Below are 7,997 nucleotides of genomic sequence, written 5' to 3'. Positions count from 1 at the left end.
TGTCGCCACGAAGGGAATCCTAATTAAGCTATGAGTGCATGCCCCCCCACCGAGGTTCACCTAGCAAAGTGCGATGTAGCACCCCCCACACACTTTCAGTCGGTGGGCCAGAGAGGCATATATCTCACCAAGATGGATCGTAAAACGGGCCAAGAATAATCCACCTTGGTCGTACAACATCTCTCTTGTTGTTGGTCAAAGTGATGGTCGTCCATGCGACCCCGGAGATTGGCTAGCTCGCCAATAATCACGCAAGTAGCTAGTCCCCGAAGACAACCACTGCATGCGTGTGGCCAAAACATATGTATGGAGAGGTGTGTTTTTGAGTAACAATGGAACAACTTTGATGTGGCACCGTGATTTCGAACTAGAAATCCCCACACTGAGTGAGCGTTAGGTTCACGATGCATATGTATGTTACACCACACTTCAAGCCAACGACGGGGATTCATATATGCATGCATGCATGCATAGTATATGTGCCCAAACTTAATTAGGTCTGAATCACTCCATGACATATACTACGATAACACGAACCAAATGAAGAATCCACCATGGTAACCTATCATGTTGTTGGTCAAGGTGATCATGGATGTCAACGCAGGCCCACGAATATATAGGCTTGTCGCTGATAACCACGCGAGGGAGTGTATTGTTTGAAGGCAACCACTACATGCATATGTATGGAGGTGATGCGTGCATGCATGTTTGAATACACAACATTGATCTGGCGCGTGTGTCAAAAATCGTACACTAGCTTCCCACACAGAGCGAGATCGGTACATGATGGTGTCGTTGTACTAGCCACATCAACTCGATGGGAGGGATTCATGAGTACACTTGCATGCGTGTGTGCTCATAGTGTATCATGCATGTCATCCCAGAGCAAAAATAATAATCCCCTCCTAAGTCAAATTAACCTCTCATGTTGTCAGGAAAAAAGAAGTGATGGACCAAGCGAGCCCACAAATGGAAAGCATCGACATCACTGATAACCGCTTAAGTGGGTGCGAGAGGACAACCACCACCACTTTGCATGTGGGCCAAACATATATATGTTGAATACCCAAAATGCACATCTTCGATGTGCCACATGCCTCAAAAACCGTAAACCATGCACCCACACAGAGCGAGGTTCATATCAAGCGTACTACATATGATGGTCCCCTCCCCCCCCCTCTTCACTGCATACTATATGCTCCTGCTGTAATATATGTACAAACCAAAAGAATCCTCATCGATGGTGAAATTAATTATAACCTCTCCCGATGTAGGTCAAAGTGATGCATGCATGCATGCATCGACGATGGCCTCGTGGGCCCACAGATGGAAGCATCACACGTGAGTGTCCTAGCTAGGATATATATGCATGTGGCCCAAAAAGGTGTTGTGTGATGTTTGAATAACCAATTTCACAATTTTGATGTGGCACGTGCCTCGGTAACCAAAAAGTCCTGACACTGAGTGAGGTGTACTTGTTCATGGACGCATACGTATAGTATATATCTAGTCCCCTCCCACCTTTTCGACGCGTACTATATACCCCCATAACACAAACAAAAAAGATTCTACCTTGCTGGTCAGATTAATCTCATTGCCGGTTGTTTGTCAAAGTGATGGACGATGACCTCGCGGGCCCACAGAAAGCGTCACACGCGAGTATCGAGTGTCATGTAGGACAACCATCGACTGCATGTGGCAAAACATTTATGTATGAAAGGGTTGTGTAATGTTTCAAATAATGATTTCACGACTCTGATGTGGCACCAGCCTGAATAACAAAATGGCCAACTCACACGGTGGCTCACAACTTGTAGTGTACTGCGAGCCACCCGCCACACCCTGATAATCCCCAAGTGCAGGGAATCGTCGTAGCAATTCCCAAAGGTGGAAGTGATAATTATGGAGTGTAGAACACACAAGGAGCTAAAATTAAGATCAATATTCTCTCAAGTCCTATCTGCCACTGATACGACTCTACGTACACCGAACGTTTGCTTCCAACTAGAAACGAGAAATAAAACTACGTTGTGGGTATGAAGAGGATAACTTTGCATGGTATCGGAGAGCTAAAATATGAAAGTAGGTGATGTTATCATAAAGTTATAATATATTACTAAATATTATAAATAGTGAGTGTGGAATAATGATGGGTCGGTGTGCGGAATTGTCCTAGGCAGTTGTTAACAAGACCGGTAGTCGTCATTGCAATTTCATATGAGGGAGAGGCATAAGCTAACATAATTTATCTTCTTGGATCATATGCACTTATGATTGGAACTCTAGCAAGCATCCGCAACTACTAAAGATCATTAAGGTAAAACCCAACCATAGCATTAAAGCATCAAGTCCCCTTTATCCCATATGCAACAACCCATTACTCGGGTTTATGCTTCTGTCACTCAAGCAACCCACTATAAGCGAATCATGAACGTACTGCAACACCCTATAGCGGGAATCCCTCACACTTGCGCGACACGGAGGGCACAATAGGACATCACAAAAATAAAACATACAACTCGTACCAATCTAGATCATCAATCAACCCAAAGACAAAACATCATAGGATGGCAACACATCATTGGATCATAATATGTAGCATAAAGCACCATGTTCAAGTAGGGATTACAACTAAGTTAGTTTTAGTAAAGTGCTTTTTGTTACGAGAAAGTTATTTGTCCCTAGGCAATCGATAACTAGACCGGTAATTATTATTGCAATTTTATATGAGGGAGAGGCATAAGCTAACATACTTTCTCTACTTGGATCATATGCACTTATGATTGGAACTCTAGCAAGCATCCGCAACTACTAAAGATCATTAAGGTAAAACCCAACCATAGCATTAAAGCATCAAGTCCCCTTTATCCCATACGGAACAACCCCCTTACTCGGGTTTATGCTTCTGTCACTCAAGCAACCCACTATAAGCGAATCATGAACGTATTGCAACACCCTATAGAGGGAATCACTCACACTTGCGCGACACGGAAGGCACAATAGGACATCACCAAAATCCAACATACAACTCGTACCAACCTAGATCATCAATCAACCCAAAGACAAAGGATATCTACTCAAAACATCATAGGATGGCAACACATCATTGGATCATAATATGTGGCATAAAGCACCATGTTTAAGTAGGGATTACAGCAGGGTGCGGGAGAGTGGATCGCGTAAAAGAGATGAGGATGGTGATGATGATGGTGATGTTGATGAAGACGATCACTGCGGCGATGATTCCCCTCCCGATGGCACTCCGGCGCCACCGAGAGAGAGGAGGAGAGGTTCTCCCACTTGTGCTTCCTCCTCCATGGCCTCCCCCTGGATGGAGGGAGGTTCCCCCTCTGGTCGTTGGCCTTCATGGTGATGATGGACCCTCCGGGATCCTCCTTCATGCCCTCCGGTGATGATGGCCCCCTCCGGCAGGGTGCCAGAGAGGGCCTAGGTTGATTTCTTGTGGCTACAAAGGATTGGGGCGGTGGAACTTCCGATCTAGGTTATTTTCTGGGGGTTTCTGTATTTATAGGAATTTTTACGTCGGTTTCACGTCAGGGGGGTCTCTGAGTCGTCCACGAGATAGGGGCCCACGCCCAGGGGGTGGGGCGCCCCCCCCCCCACTCCCGTGGACGGCTCGGGACTCTTCTGGCCCAACTCTTTCACTCCGGGGGCTTCTTTTGGTCCATAAAAATCATCAAAAATTGGCATGTCAATTGGACTCAGTTTGGTATTCCTTTTCTACAATACTCAAAACAAGGGAAAACAGAAACTCGCACTGGGCTCTAGGTTAATAGGTTAGTCCCAAAAATCATATAAAATACCATATAAATGCATATAAAACATCTAAGATGGATAATATAATAGTATGAATACTTCATAAATTATAGATACATTGGAGACGTATCAGCATCCCCAAGCTTAATTCCTGCTCGTCCTCGAGTAGGTAAATGATAAAATAAATAATTTATGAAGTGTGAATGCTAGCAAGTGCATAAGTTTCATCAATGATAGTTCCAACCACTTTTCCTAGCATAATTATATATCATAACAGTAGCTCAACTCATGAAACTTCTCATGATCAAGTAACAAGCTATTTACATGTTAAAGTATAGATCATAAACTTTCTTGAAAACTAACAAACCATGCTCTTAGTCATCAAACAATTGCAATTCATCTTATTTTCGGGAAGGGTCTATGTAAGAGCTTTGATTCAGCAAACTCCACATACTCAACTATCATTTAATCTTTCACAATTGCTAACACTCATGTGATATTTATGGGTTCAAATTTTAATCGGACACGGAGAAATAAAGGGGCTTATAGTTTCGCCTCCCAACCTTTTACCTCAAGGGTAATGTCAACAATAATAATTTATGAGAACCTACATCCAGGTGGATATATATATCCGGATCGATCCAACACAAAGTGCTTGCCAAAGGAAAAGGTGTAAAAAGGAAAGGTGATGACCACCATGACTCTTGTATAAGGGTAGAAGATAAAAGTAAAAGATAGGCCCTTCGTAGAGGGAAGCAGAGGTTGTCATGCGCTTTTATGGTTGGATGCACAAAATCTTAATGCAAAAGAACGTCACTTTATATTGCCACTTGTGATATGGACCTTTATATGCAGTCTGTCGCTTTTATTTCTTCCACATCACAAGATCGTATAAAGCTTATTTTCTCCACATTAATAGATCATACATATTTGGAGAGAAATTTTTATTGCTTGCGACAATGACAACTTACTTGAAGGATCTTACTCAATCCATAGGTAGATATGGTGGACTCTCATGGCAAAACTGGTTTAAGGATATTCGGAAGCACAAGTAGTATCTCTACTTGGTGCAAAGAATTTGGCTAGCATGAGGGGGAAAGACAAGCTCAACATGTTGGATGATCCAAGACAATATAACGTTTTGAATATAGGAAAACATAACCCATTAAGTTGTCTTCGTTGTCCAACATCAACTTTTTAGCATGTCATATTTTAATGAGTGCTCGCAATTAGAAAAGATTTCCAAGATAGTATATTTATATGTGAAATATCTCTTCCTTCAATATTCTTTCATGAATTGTTCAAGTGACCAATCCTATGTTTCCTAACTTCCAATAAGTTTACTACCTATACTTATTATGTGTGAAGTCATTACTCCCCATGTTGTAAGCATATGAAATGTATATAAATTCAGATTTATGATATTCAATTCATTCAACCATTTACTCGTAGGATATTTGTGAAGCATGTGACTAAATGACAAACTACTCCAAAAAGATATAAGTGAAGAACACTGAGTAGTCAAATAGTTAACTAGCCATGGGAGGATTCTTTTTCATTCAAGATTTCAGATTCAATGATTTTATTCAAACAGCAAGTAAAATTGAAAATACGCTCCAAGCAAGACACATATCATGTGACGAATAAAAATATAGCTCCGAGTAAGGTATACCGATAGTTTTGAAGATGAAAGAGGGGATGCCTTCCGGGGCATCCCCAAGCTTAGGTGCTTGAGTATTCCTTGAATATTACCTTGGCATGCCTTGGGCATCCCCAAGATTAGGGTCTTTCCACTCCTTATTCTCCTCATATCGATATCTCACCCAAAGCTTGAAAACTTCAATCACACAAAACTTAACGGAACTTCGTAAGATAGGTTAGAATGATAAAGAGTAAACCATTCACTTTGGTACTATCAAAGACAAGGTTCATAATTGTTCTCACACAATGCCTACTGTGCCATATCATTTCTACAATATATATTGAGAAATATAAGCCATAGAAACTAGAAAACAAGCAAACTATGCAATGAAAATAGAATCTGACAGAAACAGAACAGTCTGTAATGATCTGAATACCAACCATACTTCTCCTACTCCAAAAATTATGAAATAAATTTGTGGACGTGAGGAATTTGTCTGTTAATCTTCTGAAAAAGAATCAACTCAATCGCACTCTTCTGTAAAAAAATGACAGCTAATCTCGTCAACGCAAAGTTCCTGTTTTTTACAGCAAGATCACATTAACATTCACCCAAGTCTTCCCAAAGGTCTTACTTGGCACTTTATTGAAACAAAAGCTATAATACATGGTTAATACATTAGCTTAATCATGAGAACACACAAAGACAGTAAGGGTAAATATTGGGTTATCTCCCAACAAGCGCTTTTCTTTAATGTCTTTTAGCTAGGCATGATGATTTCAATGATGCTCACATAAAAGATAAGAATTGAAACATAAAGAGAGCATCATGAATAATATGAATAGCACATTTAAACCTAACCCACTTCCTATGCCTAGGGATTTTGTGAGCACACAATATATGGGAACAAGAATCAACTAGCATAGGAAGGCAAAACAAGTATAACTTCAAAACTTTAAGCACATAGAGAGGAAACTTGATATTATTGCAACTCCTACAAGCATGTATTCCTCCCTCATAATAATTTCCAGTAGAATCACGAATGAGTTAAACAATATAACCAGCACATAAAGCATTATGTTAATGATCTACAAGCATAGAAATTTCACTAGTCTTCACATAAGCAAAATTCTTCTCATTCGAAATAGTGGAATCATTACTAACTAAAGTTGACACTCTTCCAGATCCACTTTAGATTATAATATTATTCATAATCCAAAAGATATAATTGAAGTTCATGGAGCATTCTACAATTAATATAGACAAACCAATATCCAAGCTCAAAATATATAAGTGAAGCACACGAAGCATTCTATAAAACCATACTCAAAAGATTTAAGTGAAGCACAAAGAGCAATTCTATAAGATCATACTTAAACGATATAAGTGAAGCACATCAAGCATTCTATAAATCAATGAAGGGATATCTCATACTAGCATGGTTCTTAAAGGAAAATCAAAAAACACAAAGGACACAAATCATGTGAACAAAACAAAAAACCGAGGTATACCGATAATTGTTGAAGAAGAAAGATGGGATGCCAACCGGGGCATCCCCAAGCTTAGATGCTTGAGTATCCTTAGAATATTTACTTGGGGTGCCTTGGGAATCCCCAAGCTTGAGCTATTGCCTCTCTTTATTCTTCTCACATCGGTAACTCCTCGCTCTTTGAACACTTCATCCACACAAAACTTTAACAAAAACTTTGTGAGATCCGTTAGTATAATAAAGCAAATCACTACCTTTAGGTACTGTTGCAAACTTATTACAATTTCATATTAGAACTATATCTACTGTATTCCAACTTCACCATGGTTCATACCCCCCGATACTACCCATAGATTCATCAAAATAAGCGAACAAGTCATAGAAAACAGAATCTGTCAAAAACAGGATAGTCTATAGTAATCTGGAAGTTTAGTAGACTTCTGTAACTACAAAAAATTCTAAAAATATATGACAATTTAAAAATATGTACATAAGTAATGTGCAAAATGTTTCAGACCCATTTGACTTCCCAGTAAAAAATGTAAAATCACACGCTACAGCCAAAGTTTCTGTTTTTGTACTGCAAAAGTAAATAAGCAATCTAATCATCCTAAAACCAAGGCTTGGCATATTATTTTTATAATACAATGGATATATACAAGGGGATAATTATTTTCAGAGAATCTTCCATGAATTTTTTTACATTGTTTCCATGAGCATGAACGCAAGTGTTCAAGGTCGACCCTCACTTCTCCAATGCATAACCTTCCAATCACTTCTCTTATTGAAAAACTTTTTAGGTATGAGAGGCTAGTAATTTTTTTTGTATTTTCATTCTTTATTTTTTTTATGTTTCACCCACAACTAAACAGAAACAAAAAAGGAAAAACAAAATCTACTTAGTGAAGAAAGCAAACAAGCACACATGAGAATATCAACCCCACGCTATTGCTCACCGGCAACGGCGCCAGAAAAGAGCTTGATAATCCCCAAGTGCAGGGAATCATCGTAGCAATTCCCAAAGGTGGAAGTGATAAGTATGGAGTGTTGAACCCACAAGGAGCTAAAATTAATATCAATATTCTCTCA

The sequence above is a fragment of the Triticum aestivum genome, chromosome 7A, assembly GCF_018294505.1.
Source record: "Triticum aestivum cultivar Chinese Spring chromosome 7A, IWGSC CS RefSeq v2.1, whole genome shotgun sequence".
Classification (NCBI taxonomy): domain Eukaryota; kingdom Viridiplantae; phylum Streptophyta; class Magnoliopsida; order Poales; family Poaceae; genus Triticum; species Triticum aestivum.
This window is presented reverse-complemented; position numbering follows the sequence as displayed.